Source organism: Musca autumnalis, unplaced genomic scaffold (genome assembly GCF_047663935.1).
Source record: "Musca autumnalis isolate F117 unplaced genomic scaffold, ASM4766393v1 scaffold_2, whole genome shotgun sequence".
Lineage (NCBI taxonomy): Eukaryota > Metazoa > Arthropoda > Insecta > Diptera > Muscidae > Musca > Musca autumnalis.
In genome coordinates, this window is record NW_027411755.1 from 72,887,419 (window position 1) to 72,908,980 (window position 21,562).

The 21,562-nt window shown below is 34.6% G+C and overlaps 1 protein-coding gene across 5 annotated transcripts in view; it reads right to left on the minus strand.

Moving 5' to 3' along the window:
* The window catches only part of LOC141394087 (short neuropeptide F-like), a 198,213-nt gene that overhangs the window by 148,860 nt on the left and 27,791 nt on the right, over nucleotides 1-21,562 (minus strand). For 2 of the 5 annotated variants that reach the window (XM_073967933.1, XM_073967931.1), the window contains exon 2: nucleotides 11,046-11,453. The exons of 2 other annotated variants lie outside the window; for them this stretch is intronic. The gene's annotated coding sequence lies outside the window, so the exon portion shown is untranslated. The remainder of the gene's footprint in view (nucleotides 1-11,045; nucleotides 11,454-21,562) is intronic. One more of the 5 variants, XM_073967934.1, reaches the window with a different exon arrangement.

Sequence of the window (21,562 nt, forward strand, 5' to 3'; positions counted from 1 at the left end):
AACCGATATAATCCATATTCGATCCTGATAAATATCTGGAAGAAATATTACGATGTGCGAAATTCGGAAGAAATCCGTTAATTCGAGAAATGTTGAATTTTCATACATTAGGTATTGGAAGGTGTGGACCGATATAGCCCATCTTCGAAGTAGTTCCAAATTTGGACAAAATATTATGAGGTGAAATGTTTGGACCAAATCGGTTTATCATGTCAGCCTAAAGCCTGATGGAATAAAATGCGTTAAGTTAGATTTTCGAAGAGTATAATCAGTAAGTAATAAGTAGACATCGGATTTTACATATTTGCATATTTATACCCTATACCACAATGTGGTAAGTTTGTTTTGGTAAAAATTCATGTAACACCGCGAAATATTCGTCGGAGACCCCCAATGTGGTATACCAATCTTCATATCTCGACGAGATAAAGCGATTTTGAGATGTGTGTCTGTCCGTCCGTCCGTCCGTCTGTCCATTATAAATTGTAAACACGCTCCAGGCCGCAATTATGGATCGATCGTCGCGAAATTTTGTATGGAGGTCGGGTTCAGATCAGAATAGATCCCTATTCTTATTGGTGATGATCGTGAAATATTTAGCGGGTGAAATGGACCAAAAATATAATATTTATCCAATTTTCTAGCGGCTCTGTAGGTCTCAATAATAGTCCAATCCACGCGTAATTTTAAAAAAAGGTAAGAGTATATCACAAAGAAGAGGCTTGCAATTTGAGATGGCGATCGGATACTATTTAGTGGGTTAAATGGACCAAAACTTTTGTGTAAAAATTGTGAAAATTTTTAATATAGAGATTATATCTTAATTCCTGGAAGTGACATTCCGGACAAGTGAGATATACTTGAAAGTGGAACGCTTGACCTTTCAACTGATGCCAATTATGTTGGTGTGCATGATCAAATAACAGAGTTACAGCCTAATATATTCCGTTATTTGTTTGTAGTGGAATAATAAACTCGCTAGAAGTCGCAATTATACATCAATAGTCGCAAAATTTTGCATCGGGTAAGAGTATAGTTCGAAAAAGGTGCCTACAATTTTGAATGATGATCTGATATTCTTTAGCGGGTGAAATGGACCATAACTTTCGTATGAAAAATATTAACATTTAATTTTGGTCGATATTTTAATTCCTTGAGGACATATATATTTGGCAAAGTAGCCTACATATGGACAAAAATACTGACCTTTCCTCTGGTGTAAATTGCAATAAAGTGTTTGCTAGATAACGGGCCTACTACCTAATATATGATGGGTTCTGTGTAGAGAACCACATTTTTATCCCTTGCTACATATTGTCTCTCCAAAAGTTCGTCCTAGACCCCTTATTTGATATGCCAAAAATTTATATCTCGACGAGATAAAGCGATTTAACGATGTGTGTCCGTCCATTAAAAATTGTAAACAAGCTTGAGGCCGCAATTATGGACCGATTGTAACGAATTTTTTAAGGAGGTTGGGTTCGGGCCAGAATAGAAATGATTAGTGTTTGCTGATGATCTTGAAATGTTCAGGGGATGAAATCTACCAAAATCAAAATTTTAACCAATTTTGTAGTGGCTCTGTAGGTCAAAATAATAACCCGCAAAATTTTAAAAAAGTTTGAGTTTATGATGAAGAAGCGTACAAACCAACGTGAAGATCAGATTATACTTAGCTGGTTAAATGGACTGAAACGTGTGCAATTGGTAAAAATTTCAATAACATAGCGGAAGTAGTAGTATACTACATAAGTGGGTTTCAATACATTTTAGTTTGTGTGAACTAAATTTTCCTTTCCTACTACAAAAATGTCTTTGTCATGCTAGATAACTTTTTGGTTTTGGTCATAAGTATTATACATTACATCTCTGATATTTGATAATTAAATTTTCACAATCATTGAATAATCATACTTTCAAATTGCAGGATTCCACCGCTATCCGTTCACCTACATACAAATTGTACTAAATTTAGTACCATTTAGTGCTTTTCGTAACCATAAGTTTGCTTTTTCAAAACAACCTGAATCCTACTCTTCGACTGTAATCGTAATTCCAAATTTCAGGATTCCAGCTCTATTAATTCACCCGAATCCAAATTGTATCAAATTTAGTACCATTTCTTTCCCAAACAAAAATTTCAGGATTCCAGCTCTACCCGTTCACCCAAATCCACATTGTACCATATTTAGTACCATTTAGTACTTCTCGTACGCACACGTACGACTTTTCAAAATTTCCTCAATACTACACTCCTACAGTAATCTTAATTCCTAATTCCAACACTATCCGTTTACTAAAATTCAAATTGTACCGAATTTAGTGCTTTCTGTACCCATAAGTACGAATTTCCAAAACTACCTCAATTCTACTGTCCGACAGTAATCTTAGTTCCAAATTTCAGAATTCCAGCTTTATCCGTTCATCCAAATCCAAGTTGTACCAAATTTAGTACCATTTAGTACTTTTCGTACCCAAAGGTACGAATTTCTAAAACTATCTCAATCCTACACCCCTACAGTAATCTTAATTCAAAACTTTAGGATTCCAGCTCTATCCGTTCACCCAAATCCAAATTTAGTACTGCTCGTAATCATAAATACGAACTTCCAAAACCATTTCCTTATTTCAACGCCATTTCCCAACCTTGATACTTAAAATTCAGGATTCCAGTTCTATCCGTTCACCCAAATCCAAATTGTAATAAATTTAGTACCATTTAGTACTTTTCGTACACATAAATACGAATTTCCAAAATTTCCCCAATCCTATGATCCAACAGTAATCTCAATTTCAAATTTCAGGATTCCAGCTCTGTCCGTTCACTCGAATCCCTATTGTACCAAATTTAGTACTTTTCGAACACATAAGTACGAATTTCCAAAACCACCCTCATATCTCAGTCCTACACTTCACAGTAATCTTAATTCCAAATTTCAGGTTTCCATCTACATACATACGTTCACCCAAATCCAAATTGTACTAAATTTAGTACCATTTAGTACTTTTCGTACCCATAAGTACGAATTTTCAAAACTACCTCAATTCTACACCCCACCAGTAATCTCAATTCCAAATTTCGAGATTCCAACTATATCCGTTTACCCAAATCCCCATTGTCCCAAATTTAGTACCATTTAGTACTTTTCATTCACATAAGTAAGAATTTCCAAAACTTCCCCAGTCCTACACTCCAACAGTAATATCAATTCCAAATTTCAGGAATCCAGCTCTATCCGTTCACTCAAATCCAAATTGTACTAAATTTAGTACCAATTATTACTTTTCGTAGACTCAAGTTTTCAAAAACCCTTTGGTGCATCTTTCTTACTCTTCATCAGTGATCCTCAGTCCAAATTTGAGGAATCAAGCCCTATCCGTTCACCCAAATCGAAACTGTACCAAATTTAGTGCTATTTAGTATTTTTCGTACCCTATGTACGAATTTCCAAAACTTCCACAATATTAAACTCCACCAGTAATCTCAGTTCCAAATTTAGAGATTCCAGCGCTATCCGTTCACCCAAATCCCCATTATACAAAATTTAGTTCCATTTAGTACTTTCCGTACACATAAGTACTAATTTCCAAAACCACCTTCATATCTCAATCCTACACTTCAACAGTAATATTAATTCCAAATTTCAGGTTTCCAGCTCTATCCGTTCATTCAAATCCAAATTGTACTAAATTTAGCACCATTTAGTACTTTTCGTACCCATAAGTACGAATTTTCAAAACTACCTCAATCCTACACCCCACCAGTAATCTCAATTCCAAATTTCGAGATTCCAGCTATTATCCGTTCACCCAAATCCCCATTGTATCAAATTTAGTACCATTTAGTACTTCTCATACACATAAGTACGAATTTCCAAAAGTTCTTCAATCCTACACTCCAACAGTAATCTCAATTCCAAATATCAGGATTCCAGCTCTATCCGTTCACCCAAATCCCTATTGTACCAAATTTAGTACTATTTAGTACTTTTCGTACACATAAGCACGAATTTCCAAAACTACCTTCATATCTCAATCCTACACTACAACAGTAACCGTAATTCCAAATTTCAGGTTTCCAGCTCTTTACGTTCACCCAAATCTAAATCGTACTAAATTTAGTACTTTTCGTACACATGATTGGTAATTTTCCAAACCATTTCCTTTTAGAAGCACCACTTCCCAACCTTGATTTCCATACCAAATTCCTATATTCCTATATTCCTGGGGCCTATTATTGGTTTCATTAATTATTTAGCGATTTCTTCAAATTACAGATTTTGAAATTGAATAGTTATAACTGTACATCTCCATGTACGATAAAATTCTTAATTGCAAATAAATCGTGGTAATATGCACAATTCTATTGCACTTTCATTGATTTGCAAACATTTAGTTATTACCAAAAAGTCAGGTCCATACAGTTTTTAGTTGTTGTTATTTCTGGCCGATTTCTGAATTTATTCCCCTAATGTTGTCTTCAACAGCAACTCATTTGTTCATTTGCGTAATTGATGTTTATACACCATTATCACCAACTGCGACATCTGTTGCAATGGAAGATAACAAATGTCTTGTCTTTCTATTATTTAGTGGTTTACGATAAAATAAGTGCGCCTAGAAGTAAACTACAAAATTTGAAATTATGTGTGATCTCTTACGATATCAAGAATTTATAGCATTGTTAATTTGACACATGTCTTGCAGAGGGCCAACTAAGTGAATAAGTACGTAATAGTAATGAAAAATAAGGATTTTTGTTGTTGTTATTTTTTGTGGTTCCAGGACGAATTTTCTAAAACCCGGCCTTATCTTGCACATTTGCATCAACAGTGACCCACTGGTAAAATTTCAAGCTCCTAGCTTTAGCCGTTTTGGTTGGGCGTTGATGATGAGTCAGTCAGTCAGTCAGTCAGTCAATCACTTATCACCAAGCTCATTTATATATATAGATTTGGATAGTGCAGGCCATTTCTGAGATAATACAATGTTTTTCGAATTGCCATCCTTAAACAAAGGGGCAATGTGTCCAGTAGACTCGAAACAACGTTAAAAAGTACAATTTGTTTATGTATGGATCCGAAGCTAATTTCATTTGCTGATTTTATGGAAATTAGTGGTATTTTGTTATACTGAACCAACCGAATTAGTTATTGGTAGTCCATTACATAACAATTGCCCTATAAGTCAAAATAAGAATAGATATGTACACTTGGCCTTTGCTTCTTTGAATCTACACTTTATGATTTCATTGTTCACTTTATTTCTATATCGAAGTCTTTGCCTTTCCGTTTTGCTTATAGAAAGGACAATGATAATATAAATAATCACGCATCTGTTAAGTTGTATAAAAACAGAATGAAAGTTTCTTTACACTAATCAGTAAACCAAGTGGCACTATTGACAGAAAAATCAACAGTTCATTTGAACGAAAAATTATATTTTAAATCCAAACAAACATGTATGGCTTCAGAACGTAGTTAGACAAAGGGAATAAAAGGGATATATGATATATAGCAGTTTTTCTCTCTTTATCTAGCCTTAGGAATAACAAACCGCATAAAAATATCATTGCTATGTTTTTTTTTTGTCTATTGACCCTCTTTTGTTTCTCTTGTCAACATACTGCTTTTTCATAGCTTTCCCAATAGGCAATCTAACGGCCACTTTAACAATATACCCCAGTTGGAAATTGAATCTGCGATGACCATTTCATCAACGAAAAAAATCGAATTTGTCTTTATACAAGATAATGTCACCGAATTTGTCACTCTTGTGTGTGCGCTGAGTGACATTGCCTTGCAATGTGTCATGCATAAACCAAATTTTTTACCACGAACATCCCCAAAGTGCAAACAAACAGAACAAAAAATATTTTTTTTATGTTTTGACGGCAGTGATCATTTCTTGTTAAACATTTGAAGTGTTAAGATCAACGCGGGTGCTAAATTGATAATTTAAAAAAGAGTGAAATAAAAGTGTGAAGAGTGATTTTGTAAAAATTTGGTAAGTAATATCAAAACATATTTTGTATGTTATCATACATTATTGTTATTATATGTTATCATACATTATTATATATTATTTTATTATTTGTAATGGCATCGATTCGATCTTTACAAAGGGAAATTTCCAAAACAAAAAAAGTATACTTTGAAAGACTTTGGGGAAAACATGTAAATGATAAGAACCTGACTCAATCTGAACCAAGTAATAATGCTGACAGTAATATTGAAGATTCTCTAACAGATAATTGTGTCGCTAGCTCAACATTGCGCGAAAAATTAAGACAAATTTTTATTAAACATAATGTCAGCAGAAGTTTGGGAGATGATATACTTCAAACACTGTATGATGAAAATTTAAATGTCCCCTGTACTTCCAAACAACTTTTAAGTGTTGAAAGATCGCCAATAATTCTTCGTAATGTTAATCCTGGTCTATACCTACATTTTGGCATTGAAACGCAGGTATTAAAACTAGGAGATCTATTGAAGGAGACGAATGAAATAGTTTTAGATGTAGGGATAGACGGACTACCATTATTTAAAAGTAGTTCGGTTGCACTATGACCTCTATTAGGGAAAATTTGTAACCTAAGTGTTCATTGTGTTTTCCTCATTGGGGTTTATTGTGGGAACAAAAAACCTGTGTGTATTAATTCATATCTTCATGATTTACCCTAGAAATTACAAAATTATTTGAGAACGGAATAATATACAATGAAACTACAATTAAATTCACATTAAGAGTATTTATTTGCGATGCTCCAGCGGGAGCCTTCGTAAAAGGCTGCATGGGACATAATTCTTTCCATGGCTGTAGCCGCTGCTTACAGATCGGTCGAAGGGTGAATAATGTAACAGTTTTTTCTAAGGAGGCTGCAGAAAAGAGAACTGACCTCTCGTTTAGAAATAGAATAAATCCACAGCATCACACTAAGCGGTTTAGAACAATGACATCTGATTTAGAAAATGTTGGAGTTAATATGGTGAGTCAATTTCCAATTGATGTTATGCACGCCATTGATTTGGGGGTAATGAAGAAGATCTTAAACATTTTAGTAGAGAAAATTAGCACTAAAGACAGAGAATGTTTGTCCCTTAGTTTATTGTCGATGTACAGTTATATTCCACAAGAATTTGCGCGTAAGCCACGAAGTTTAGAGGAACTAAACAGGTGGAAAGCGGCAGAATATAGGCAATTTCTTCTATACACAGGAGTTGTTGTTCTTAAGGACATATTGAACGAGGATACATATTACCACTTTCTTTTGCTTCATTGCGCATATAGACTTTTATGTTGTCCATACAGTTTTAAAAATAATATTAACGCTGCAGAAACTTTATTTCAGGATTTCGTTAAGTTTTTTGATAACATATATGGGGAAAAAGCTGTGACATATAACGTTCATTCTTTGTTGCATATATGCGAATGTGTAAATGAACATGGTCTTATAACAGAGTTTTCAGCTTATGACTTTGAAAACTATATGCAATCAATTAAGAAATGTGTTAAAAAAAATCATCAAATACTTCAACAAATTCGAAATAAATTCGAAGATAAAACAATAATAGTCCCAAAACATACTTTAATAAATTACAATAAGCGTATTGGAAGATTAATTTCAATTAATAACACCAACTGCTACATAAGCCACATCGCCCCTAACAACCTTATTATGCTTCAAAGTAAAGATTCCTTGAGTTCAATTGTAAAAGTAACTAAAATTATAGACAATGTGCTGCATGGCCTAAAAATTATTAATACACAGAACTTTTTCTCACTACCAATGCCCTCAATGCAGTTGGGTATTTCACTTATCGAAAATTTAGACGAGGCTAGAGAGGAAATAGTGATCGATGTGGATATGATTAAGTGTAAAATGATGTACCTTCCATATAAAGACAAATTTATAGCTCTGCCAATGTTACACAACTGCGTATAAATTATTTATACAAGACGTATTTTCTACTTTTTATCTTTATTTATTTACAATCTTTAATAAATTAGTTTACTCATCAAAATACACCTATATTCTAGATTAACCAGCAATGGATAAAATTTCTAAAGACATTGAAAGCATAAAAACCCAATTAAAATGTATCCCAAAAATAGAAGACGGATTGAGACGTATCATAGAAGTGCAAGAAGAACTGGTAAACGTATTTGCTGAAATAAAGGTTTTGCTTCATCGAAATACACTATTGTATGAAGCAAATCACACATATTTTCCTGTTCCATCGGAGGATAAATTGAAGGAGTTGGATGGTATTTTGGCCACGGATGATGGTGACATTGTAAGTATTTAAAAATGCTTTATATAATATCTTATTTTAAAATATTTCATTATTTTTTAGATAAATGTCATGAGAAAAATACTAAAATCTTCCATGAAAAATCTGGACAAAATATTGGGAAAAAATATAGTTACATCATTTAACTATAACGGATCAAAAGATAAAAAAATCTTTAACAAGTGAGCAAAGGCTATAGTCGGGACGGGGCCGACCATGTGATACCCTACACCACTACCCCTGTGCATAAGCTTTTCACTGGTAAACATTTCGTTTAGGGAATATAAACCGACTACCACCAAAAATAATATGCCTCTTTGTCTCATGGACCCCCATAAGCAACCTAAATTACGTGACCATCCGATCAAAATTACGACCTGTAGCTTGATTGCAAAAAAATGGAAGAATTGAATGCATTACCGACTATTGTGATATCTCCCTTGTTTGACCACCTTCGCCAACCTGCTTTACACCAATGTAAAGGTAATATTTTCTTCTTCCATTGACAGGCTTTGTCGTTGGATACCCATACTAGAAGCCAATATATTCACAAAGAATAAAACTTTGAATTTGTCTCCAAATGAGTTTTTCCCCATTCCAATCCCTAAATATTATCCGGCTATCACCAAAATCAATAGGCTTCTTCCTATGTGGGACCCGCTATAACTTCCAAAAGATTCGTGACGATCAGATTAAAATTGCGACCTGTAGCGTGATTACAAACAAATCGGAAAATGAGATACATTACCGACTATTGCGATATCTCTGTTGTTTGAGCAGCTACGACAACCTACTTTACATCGTTGTAAAGGTGATATTTTCTACTTTCCTTGCCAGGTTTTGCTTTTGATATACCTCTTAAAGAAACAGAGATATTGGCTTTGAAATAAAACGTAGACCTTTTCTCCAAATAAGTTTTTGCCCTCTTGAATATTATCCGACCATCATTAAAATCAGTAGGCTTCTTCCTCTGTGGGACCCCCATTAACCCCTAAACTTTCGTGACGATCCGATCAAAATTGCGACCTGTGGCGTGATTACAAAAAAATCGGAAATGGGATGCATTATCGACTATTGCCATATCTCTGCTATTTGACCACCTATGACAACCTAATTTACATCGTTGTAAAGGTGATATTTTCTATTTTCCTTCCCAGGTTTTGCTTTTGATATACCTCCTAAAGAAACGGAGATATTGGCTTTGAAATAAAATGTTGACCTTTCGCCAAATAAGTGTTTGCCCATTCCGACCCCTGAATATTATCCGACCATCATCAAAATCAATAGGCTTCTTTCTTTTTGGGACCCCCATTAACCCTAAAATTTTCGTGACGATCCGATCAATATTGCGGCCTGTAGCGTGATTTCCAAAAAATAAAAAAATGGGATGTATTACCGACTATTGCGATATCTCCGTTATTTGGTTACCTACGCCGACCTAGTTTGCATCATTGCAAAGACGGGAACTTCTACTTTCATAGGCAGGCTTTGCTTTTGGAAAATTTTCAACCAAAGCTGTGATATTTGTCAATATAGTTAAAATCGCAAAAATGAAAATTGGGGTTTTATTTGCTACTATTGCGATATCTTCGTTGTTTGATCACCTACGAGCATCTACATTACATCATTAGAAATGTGATATTTTCTGCTTTCATTGTCAGGTTTTGCTTTTGGTATACCCCATTTAGAAGCTGAGATATTGGCTTTTGAAAAAAAACGTTGTCTTTTTGTCCACCTAAGTTTTTTGCCCTTTCCGACCCGTAAATATTATCCGACCATCACCAAAATCAATAGGCTTCTTCCCCTCCGGGACCCCCATCAACATCCAAAATTTCGTGACGATCCGATCAAAATTGCGGCCTGTAGCGTGATTACAAGGTTTAGATGGACAGACGGACGGACGGACTGACGGACGGACACACATAGCCAGATCGACTCAGCTCGTCGAGACATTCATTTTGATATATATAAGTATGGGTCTACGACCATTATTTCGATGCGTTACAAACTTTTTGGCCAAAACCAACTTATAATACCCTCCCCACATAGTGGTGTAGGGTATAAAAACATATGGACATTTCTTGAACGCCTTATATGGTAAGATTTTTTTAATATATTTAGCTACAAATACGTTAATATTTTTCTATTTATATTTGTCTACAGAGTCTGTCAAAACGGAAGGATTTACATATGAACAATTTGTGTGCGAATTAAGAAGTTCGCTTAAGAGGCTAAAAAACACAATTAACAAAAAAATTCAAGAACAAGAAATTCAAGATCATCATCGAAGTTCGAATCATAATTTTCAACTTATTCTAATGAACAATCTATTTTATTATATATGCTTTTATGTTTTAAAGACTGAATGAATATATTTATTCATCTATTTTATTTTAACAATTTCATTTATTTATTTATTTTTAAGTTGTTGTGTTAAAGACTGAATTAATTTATTTTTTACTTAATTTAAAAACTGTATACATTTGAATGTACCTAATTTATTGAATAGTTTCTTAAAACTATATACAAATGGAGTTTCTGGTTTGTTTTAAATACAAATTATAATAAAAATAAAAAAAAATATTTGTAAAAAATGTCTTTTATAATGTCACTAAAGATAACAAAGGTGACAATTGGAATAATATTGTCATCAAGGACAACGTTTGAGACAAAGTGGTCCATGTATTCATGAACGACAAGGTATAATCCAATGTCCATTATATCGTCGTTGAAGACCAATCCGCTTACCTTTTCGCTCAACTTGTCGTGCACGACTTTTGCGACATTTGTGTGAAAATGTCGTCAATGATCATAAAGGGCTGTCGTCGAGCCGTCTTCAATGGATTTGGGACACCTTTGAAGACACATTGCAGACAATTTCCAACTGGGACATCAAAATGACTGCTTATATGGTTGTGTATGTAGCAATTGTATGTGGGTGTGCTGGTGTGACAAAATTATCCACTCTGTGTTTTGTGGTAGTTAAAACCCAAGCAGTGTTTTTATTTATTTCCAAAGCAAGAAGTCGACTGAGGGACACATGTAAATAATGTGTAGTTTTGTAAAATTGTTGTGTTGTCGTTTTTGCACAGTCTGTTAAGAATTGTATCTCTTTTTACACGGATTTTTCTCCATTTTTCTATAGTCCTCCTGCTGCTGCAAATTATTTAATGGGAATAATATTAAAAAAATTAGGAAAACAACTTATTCTTATTTTTTTATTGAGGACACAAAAATGATACGAAAAGAAGAAAATATGTGGTTTGCAATTTGTGTAGAAGCATTTTAGAGAAAAAGTGTTAGCAATCAACATTATATTCCAAGTCAAAACACATTATCTTATTTTATTATCAAAAACAAATGCTTTTGTCAATAGGGGGTTTTCAAAACTAAATTTTGTAACGCTTACTGTTTTATTTGTGTGGCAATTAATAGAACATTCATTCCGAACACCAAACTGAGAACGGTCGTTTGGAAGATCCAAACTATTCGGTCACATAAAGTACAGCTTTATAAACATGCACCGATGATCCAGATACATCTAGGATCAACAAATCCTCCTTCTTTCTAAAGAGGCGTTTGTGTCTCTTATACCATACGTATACCCTACGTATACTTTCTTGGCTGTAGAAGGAGTAACCTTCTTCAAAGATTTAGTTTTTATCCGCCGGAAGTTAAAGCACCAACAAAGTGGTTTAGGATATTACATGGCCGACCGCTTCCGACAAAGCATTTTCTTATTTGTTGATCGTATCAAAGTGCATATAGGCAATATTTTTGAAAATTTAACATAGTTGACAAAGGTTTGCCCTTTTTTAACTCGGGAAATGTGGTTGATTAAATGCTTTTGGATAAAATGAAATGTTTTTAGACATGGCAAAAAGTATTGACCTTAAAAGTTAATTTGCGTGGAAGCTGTGGCTATATTTATGTTAAACAAGTAAAAAAGCGTTAAGTTCGGCCGGACCGAACTTTTCATACCCTCCACCATAAAATATTCTGAACTAAATGGAATAATTAGTTTACATTCCTGTCCCCAACTTTAAGTGGTTACGTTAAAATGTCAGATAATGTACATAAAATGCTTCATTCGGGAGGCCCTTTTTTATGGTGCCTATATCTAACTATGTACGTTGACAATTTTTGGTGGGCTAGAAATTGGGAGGTACCGTTATATAGGGGTTATAATAAAACATGGACCTATGTTGACAGTTTTTGATGGGAGCGTTTAACGTCAAATAACTCCTAATTCGGTTAAAAATTGCAGCTAGAATCCTCAAAATATCGAAAATCGGTACATAACGTGGAACTTCAAATGTCATTAACAGCTATTTCGAAGGTATGTGGGCTATACGAAAATATGAACATAAATGAACAATTTTTGTTGGCTTTTAAATTTCAAATTACAGAAAGTTCGTCCAAAAAATAAAGCTAAGGTACGGAAAATCTGGAGGTTTGTTTTGGGGCTATACCAAAACATGGACCTACGTTGGTTAAACATTTTAAGAAAAATCCTCAAAGTACCGAAAATCAGGAAGTATCGTTATATTGGGGCTATGTTGAAAATTGTTGATGCAGATGTGTGGTGACCACTACAACCTTCAAATGTCAAATTACAGTTGGTTCGGTTAAAAATTGTAGCTAAAATTGCAAAATTACTGAAAATTGGGAGGTACCGTTATATAGGAGCTATATCCGAACATGGACCTATGTTGACAATTTTTGATGGAGAGGTGTTGTGACCACTAAGAACTTCAAATGTCAAATTGTTGCTTGTTCGGTTTAATATTGTAGCTAAAATCATCAAATTACTGAAAATCGGGAGTTACCGTTATATGGGGGCTTTATCAATACATCGACCTTTCTTGACAATTTTTGGTGGAGAGGTGTGGTGACCACTAGGAAATTCAAATGTCAAATGTTCAAATTACAGATAATTCGGTTAAAACTTGTAGGTAAAATTCTCAAAATGCCGAAAATCGGGAGGTACCGTTATATGGAGCTATACCAAAACATGGGCCTATGTTCATAATTTTTTCGAATATAAGTTTTCTGGTCAGTAAGAACCCTAAATATCAAATTATAGCTAATTCGGTCTAGAAATGTGACTTAAAACGTCAAAATACCTGAAATCAGACGGTAACGTTATATGGGGGCTATTCCAAAACATGAACCTATGTCCACTAGTTATATAAGTTTATTGTCATTTAAGAAACCTAAATGTCAATTTATAGCTAAATCGTTCTGAAAATGTAGTTAAAAACGTCAAAATGCCGTAAATCGGGGGTACCGTTATATGGGGCTATACCAAAACGTGGACCTATGTCCACAACTTTTGTTATAAAAGTTTATTTACACATAAGAACCCTAAATGTCATTTTATAGCTAAATCGGTCTGAAAATGTAGCTTAAAACGTCAAAATACCGCAAATCGAGGGGCACCGTTAAATGGGGGCTATACCAAAACGTGGACCTATGCCCACAAGTTTTGTTATATAAGTTTATTGACATTTAAGAACCCTAAATGTCAAATTAAAGCCACATCGGTTTGAAAATGTAGCTAAAAACATCAAAATACCGTAAATCGGGGGGTACCGTTATATGGGGGCTATACCAAAACGTGGACCGATATAGCCCATCATCGAACTTGACCTGCCTGCAAACAAAATACGCATTTTCCCAAAATTTCAGAGAATTTTGGTGGAGAGGTGTGGTGACCACTAAGAACTTCAAATGTCAAATGTTCAAATTACAGCTAATTCGGTTAAAACTTGTAGGTAAAAATCTCAAAATACCGAAAATCGGGAGGTACCGTTATATGGAGCTATACCAAAACATGTACCTATGTTCATAATTTTTTCGAATATAAGTTTTTTGGTCACTAAGAACCCATATTATAGCCAATTCGGTCTAGAAATGTGCCTTAAAACGTCAAAATACCGAAATCGGGGGATAACGTTATATGAGGGCTATTCCAAAACATGAACCTATGTCCACTAGTTTTGTGATATAAGTTTATTGACACTTAAGAACCCTAAATGTCAATTTATAGCTAAATCGGTCAGAAAATGTAGCTAAAAACGTCAAAATACCGTAAATCGGGGGTACCGTTATATGGGAGCTATACCAAATCGTGGACCTATGTCCACAACTTTTGTTATATAAGTTTATTGACACCTAAGAACCCTAAATGTCAAATTATAGCTAAATCGGTCTGAAAATGTAGCTAAAAACGTCAAAATACCGTAAATCGGGGGGTACCGTTATATGGGGGCTATACCAAAACGTGGACCTATGTCCACAACTTTTGTTATATAAGTTTATTGACACTTAAGAACCCTAAATGTCAAATTATAGCTAAATCGGTCTGAAAATGTAGCTAAAAACGGCAAAATGCCGTAAATCGGGGAGTACCGTTATATGGGGGCTATACCAAAACGTGGACCGATATAGCCCATCATCGAACTTGACCTGCCTGCAAACAAAAGACGCATTTTCCCAAAATTTCAGCGTCCTATCTCCATTTTTGTGGATGCTAGAGTGATTACCACCGACGGACGGACGTGCACAGATCGACTCAGAATTTTATCCTGATCAAGAATATATATACTTTATAGGGTCGCAAATGAGTATTTCAATGCGTTACAAACGGAAAAACAAACTTAATATACCCTCCGTACTATGGTGGAGGGTATAAAAATGGGTGAAAGGCAACTTGTCTTTTTTTTGGTTTCTCTCGATTTGTGAGTAAACCACACTATTTATGTGTTTCCTGTCAAAGTCAAATTATAAGCCAACTAAATAAGGACCATCTCACCAATGTACAACTTTTCAAAAATTGATCTGCGTCTACTATTAAATGATGCTGAAATATTGAAGCCAGATTTTAAGTGTTTTTATACCCTCCACCATAGTATGGAGGGTATATTAAGTTTGTTTTTCCGTTTGTAACGCATTGAAATACTCATTTGCGACCCTATAAAGTATATATATTCTTGATCAGGGTAAAATTCTAAGTCGATCTGAGCACGTCCGTCCGTCCGTCCGTCCGTCCGTCCGTCCGTCCGTCCGTCCGTCCGTCTGTGGTAATCACTCTAGCATCCACAAAAATGGAGATAGGACGCTGAAATTTTGGGAAAATGCGTCTTTTGTTTGCAGGCAGGTCAAGTTCGATGATGGGCTATATCGGTCCACGTTTTGGTATAGCCCCCATATAACGGTACCCCCCGATTTACGGTATTTTGACGTTTTTAGCTACATTTTCAGACCGATTTGGCTATAATTTGACATTTAGGGTTCTTAAGTGTTAATACACATATATAATAAAACTTGTGGACATAGGTCCACGTTTTAGTATAGCCCCCATATAACGGTACCCCCGATTTGCGGTATTTTGACGTTTTTAGCTACATTTTTAGACCGATTTAGCTATAATTTGACATTTAGGGTTCTTAAATATCAATAAACTTACATAACAAAAGTTGTGGACATAGGTCCACGTTTTGGTATAGCCCCCATATAACGGTACCTCCCGATATACGGTATTTTGACGTTTTTAGCTACATTATCAGACCGATGTAGCTATAATTTGACATTTAGGGTTCTCAAGTGTAAGTAAACATATATAACAAAACTTGTGGACATAGGTCCACGTTTTGGTATAGCCCCCATATAACGGTACCCCCCGATTTGCGGTATTTTTACGTTTTTAGCTACATTTTTAGACCGATTTAGCTATAATTTGACATTTAGGGTTCTTAAGTGTTAATACACATATATAACAAAACTTGTGGACATAGGTCCACGTTTTGGTATAGCCCCCATATAACGGTACCCCCCGATTTGCGGTATTTTGACGTTTTTAGCTACATTTTTAGACCGATTTAGCTATAATTTGACATTTAGGGTTCTTAAATATCAATAAACTTACATAACAAAAGTTGTGGACATAGGTCCACGTTTTGGTATAGCCCCCATATAACGGTACCTCCCGATATACGGTATTTTGACGTTTTTAGCTACATTATCAGACCGATGTAGCTATAATTTGACATTTAGGGTTCTTAAGTGTTAATAAACATATATAACAAAACTTGTGGACATAGGTCCACGTTTTGGTATAGCCCCCATATAACGGTACCCACCGATTTGCGGTATTTTGACGTTTTTAGCTACATTTTCAGACCGATGTAGCTATAATTTGACATTTAGGGTTCTTAAGTGTTAATACACATATATAACAAAACTTGTGGACATAGGTCCACGTTTTGGTATAGCCCCCATATAACGGTACCCCCCGATTTGCAGTATTTTGACGTTATTAGCTACACTTTTAGACCGATTTAGCTATAATTTGACATTTAGGGTTCTTAAGTATCAATAAACATATATAACAAAAGTTAAGGACCTAGGTCCACGTTTTGGAATAGCCCCCATATAACAGTACCCCCGATTTACGGCATTTTGACGTTTTTATCTACATATTCAGACCGATTTAGTTATCAATTGACATTTAGGGTTCTTTAATGTCAATAAACTTATATAACTAGTGGACATAGGTCCATGTTTTGGAATAGCCCCCATATAACGTTACCGCCCGATTTCAGGTATTTTGAGAATTTTACCAACAAGTTTTAACCCAATTATCTGTAATTTGAACATTTGAAATTCTTAGTGGTCACCACACCTCTCCACCAAAAATTGTCAAGAAAGCCTCCATATAACGGTACCTCCCGATTTTCAGTAATTTGATGATTTTAGCTACAAACCGAACTAGCAGTAATTTGACATTTGAAGTTCTTAGTGGTCACAACACCTCTCCATCAAAAATTGTCAATATAGGTCATGTTCGGATATAGCTCCCATGTAACGGTACCTCCCAATTTTCAGTAATTTGGCAATTTTAGCTACAATTTTTAACAGAACTAACTGTAATTTGACATTTGAAGGTTGTAGTGGTCACCACACATCTGCATCAACAATTTTCAACATAGCCCCAATATAACGATACTTCCCGATTTTCGGTACTTTGAGGATTTTACTTAAAATGTTTAACCGAACGTAGGTCCATGTTTTTGTATAGCCCCAAAACAAACCTCCCGATTTTCCGTACCTTTCTGTAATTTGAAATTTAAAAGTCAACAAAAATTCTGCAACAAAAATTGTTCATTTAAGTTCACATTTTCGTATAGCCCAGATACCTCCGAACTAGCTGTTAATGACATTTGAAGTTCCCACGTTATGTACCGATTGTCGATATTTTGAGGATTCTAGCTAAATTTTTTAACCGAATTAGGAGTTATTTGACATTAAAAGCTCCCATCAAAAACTGTCAACATAGGCCCATGTTTTATTATAACCCCTATATAACAGTACCTCCCAATTTCTAGCCCACCAAAAATTGTCAACAGTTAGATATAGGCACCATAAAAAGGGCCTCCCGAATGAAGCATTTTATGTACATTTTCTGACATTTTAACGTACTCACTTAAAGTTGGGGACAGGAATGAATATTTTATGGTGGAGGGTATGAAAAGTTCGGCCTGGCCGAACTTAATGCTTTTTTACTTGTTTTATTTCCTTCTAACTCTTTCCGCAAACAGGTTTTTCAAAAAATAATGTATAGAATTGTAGAACTCGCGATTCTGAGTTATTTGATATATGTTTGTGAATGTAGTCTACACAGCTTTACAGAAATCAGTATCCAAATAAGAAAATTTTTGAGAACATTTTCTTAAAAATCATATTATTCGGTACTAATTTTTACAATTGTAATTCGATTTCCTCGTATTCGGTGACAACTTTTAGATTTTTACGTTGAGGATCTAATAAATCATTACTCGTGAAAATCCATCTACTAAAACGCGAGATACGAGAAATTCCAAGGTATCCCGCGTTTTCTAGTGTTCGTTTCCACTGCAATGAAAAAACGAGTGCAGCATCTTCATTTTTGCGGAAACAAAGATTTAAAAACTTCACTGATAAGGGAGTTATATTCATTTTATCCCAAAAATAGTGTGTAATGCTACATCCACGGTTCTTGATTGATCACCTTGAAATAGATATATATCGATGTACACAGAAAAAATATTTCAAAAATGTTTACATATTTTCGTTCGTGATGTAGTTTTTTCATACTGTACAGGTACCTCACATAAGATACATGTGCAGTTTCTTATTACCATCCGAAAGCAACTATTTTTTCAAAAATATGTAAGATTTTCATGAGATGCAAAATCAGTTTCCTTTTTTCCCTATATTCCACTATTTGCTCTCATATTTCCTTTCATGTTTGGTAAATGCTGTCAACTTTGTTCTCGTTTTCTTTTGAATGGTCTCGTCGTCTCACCATCGCATTGACAATGTATCAACAAACCACAACACCATCACATTGAGACTATATCAACAAACCACACCACAACACATACCTACCACTGTAGGTCGCAACAATTTTGTTATTAGTTAACTGACAAACCAAAGCTCTGTTCCTTTACGTTGAAGAATCTTCAAGTTTTACCACTTTTTACTCGAATAGCGTTTCTTTACTTCAGACACAATACAATATCGGCTCATGTTTTGGTAAAGCCCCCATATAACGGTACCTTAAGATTTTCGGTATTTTGAGGATTTGTTCCACAATTTCGTAGCAAATTACCTGTAATTTGGTACTTAGGGTTCCTAGGGTCTTATAATATTTCCACCAAAAATTATGGACATAGGTGCACGTTTTGATATAGCCCCCATGTAACCGTACCTCTCAATTTAAGGTATTTTGAATATCATGACCACATTTTTAAACCAACTTGGCTGTAATTTTGCATTCCGTGTTCTCACTGCGTATAACATCTTCTTACAAAACATTTTTAACACGGATTTATGTTTCGATGTAGCCGCTTTTATGGTACCTCCGATTCGTTGTATTTTTACTTGTTATCCCATATTTAATAACATATTTACCTATAATATGGTATTATAGTGTCTCCGAGGGTAGACACATTTCTCAAGATAGGTTCATATTTTGATTTAGCTCCCATATAAAAGCACAGCTAAATTTCTATGAATTTCATGCAAAATCCCTTATTTTAAAAGTGCACTCATCAAAAAAGTTGCGGCCATAATGTGGTTATTCCATATACAGAGAGTCCAATTTCATTCCCCAAAAAATAACCGAACCTAAGTTCGGCCAAGTTTACAAGAAGCACTCTATGGAACAAGCGCGTACAACTAATTTTTATAGTTTAAATCACACCCTCTGCTATTAATTAAAAATAAATCTTGTCCAGTTTCATTACGAATTTATTTAACATTTAAACAAATATGAAGTTAATGTTTGCAACAATTTTTTAAAATCTGATGCAACAAAAACTCTTGTATTTGATAGTGAATAACTGAGTGAATATTTACAACAACAAAAATGAAAAAACAAAATCTTTGTCTGTAAAGTGTCTGTATTCGATACAATGGGAAATAATTCGCAAATTTATAGTTCGATATTTTGACTTTCGCGCCGCTAGATCAGTGGATTCGACCAGTGTGCGTTGGTTTGTACGCTTCTTCTTCATCATAAACTCAAACTTTGTTTAAAATTTTGCGGGTTATTATTTTGACCTACAGAGCCGCTACAAAATTGGTTAAAATTTTGTTTTTAGTCCATTTCGTTCCCTGAACATTCCACGATCATCAGCAAAAACTAATTATTTCTATTCTGGCCCGAACCCAACCTCCTTAAAAAATTCGTTACAATCGGTTCATAATTGCGGCCTTAAGCTTGTTTACAATTTTTAATGGACGGACACACATCGCTAAATCGCTTTATCTCGTCGAGATAGGAATTTTGGCATACCAAATAAAGGGTCTAGGACGAATATTTCGTGGCGTTACATAAACTTTTGGAGAGACAATATGTAGCATGGGACAAAAATGTGGTTCTCTACATAGAACCCATTGTATATTAGGCAGTAGGCCCGTTATCTAGCAAACACTTTATTGCAATTTACATCAGGGGAAAGGTCAGTAGTTTTTTCCATATGTAGGCTACTTTGCGACATATATATGTCCTCAAGGAATTGAAATATCGACCAAAAATAAATATTTTATATTTTTCATACAAAAGTAATGGTCCATTTCACCCGCTGAAGAATATCAGATCATCATTCAAAATTGTAGGCATCTTTTTCGACCTATACTCTTACTCGGTGCAAAATTTCGTGACTATTGATGTATAATTGCGACTTCTAGCGAGTTTATTATTACACTACAAACAAATAACGGAATATATTAGGTTGTAACTCTGTTATCTGATCATGCACACCAACATAATTGGCATCAATTGAAAGGTCAAGCGTTCCACTTTCAAGTATATCTCACTTGTCCGGAATGTCACTTCCAGGAATTAAGATATAAGCTGTATATTAAAAATTTTCACAATTTTCACACACAAGCTTTGGCCCATTTAACCCTCTAAATATTATCCGATCGCCATCTCAAATTGCAAGCTTCTCCTTTGTGATATACTCTTACCTTATTTAAAATTACGCGTTGATCGGACTATCGAAAGACATGATTTTGACCTTTTAAATAAAAAATAAGCTGTAAAAGTCCGTTGCGGAAAAAAAAAGTTATCTCCGTTTTAAATTAAAAATCCAAGAAACTCCGTTTTCACTACATTTACCGGTATAAAATCAAAAAACGAAGTGACCCAAAGAAACCAAAGGTATTTTCGTCTTCCATGGACTCCCACAATACCGAATTTATGCATCACAACCCCTGCAAATTTTCACTGTAGCACAGTGTAATTAATAAAAAGCAGCAAAATTTGGCACTGATTTGACTGCGGTTTGTGGTGGTGGTTGGTTGGTTGGTTGGTGTTTGTTAGTCAATAAAAACAGCACTCGACAAAATATTTTTTTTTCAATCTCTCAGAAAAAAACAGTATTTTATTTTTTTTTTTTTTTTGCTTTATGAAAGGCGTTCATGAAATACAAAAATTTGAACCTTGGCAAGACTTTATGAACACTATTCCTGAAATGCAGTAATTATTTTTTCTGTGTAGATTTTGATGGTGACACTGAAACCGGATGCGGAACAAAATTTTATGCACTTTGCGCAAATTATCGATGTTGTATATGTTTTTAATGCTAAGATTCAGCCAATGCTACATCTCAGTGTCCAAATTATATATCGAAAAATATATACAAATTAAAAGATATGGTCTTGCTGTACATGAAAATCACATGCGGACAAAGTGATTTTGATAATTACGCGAT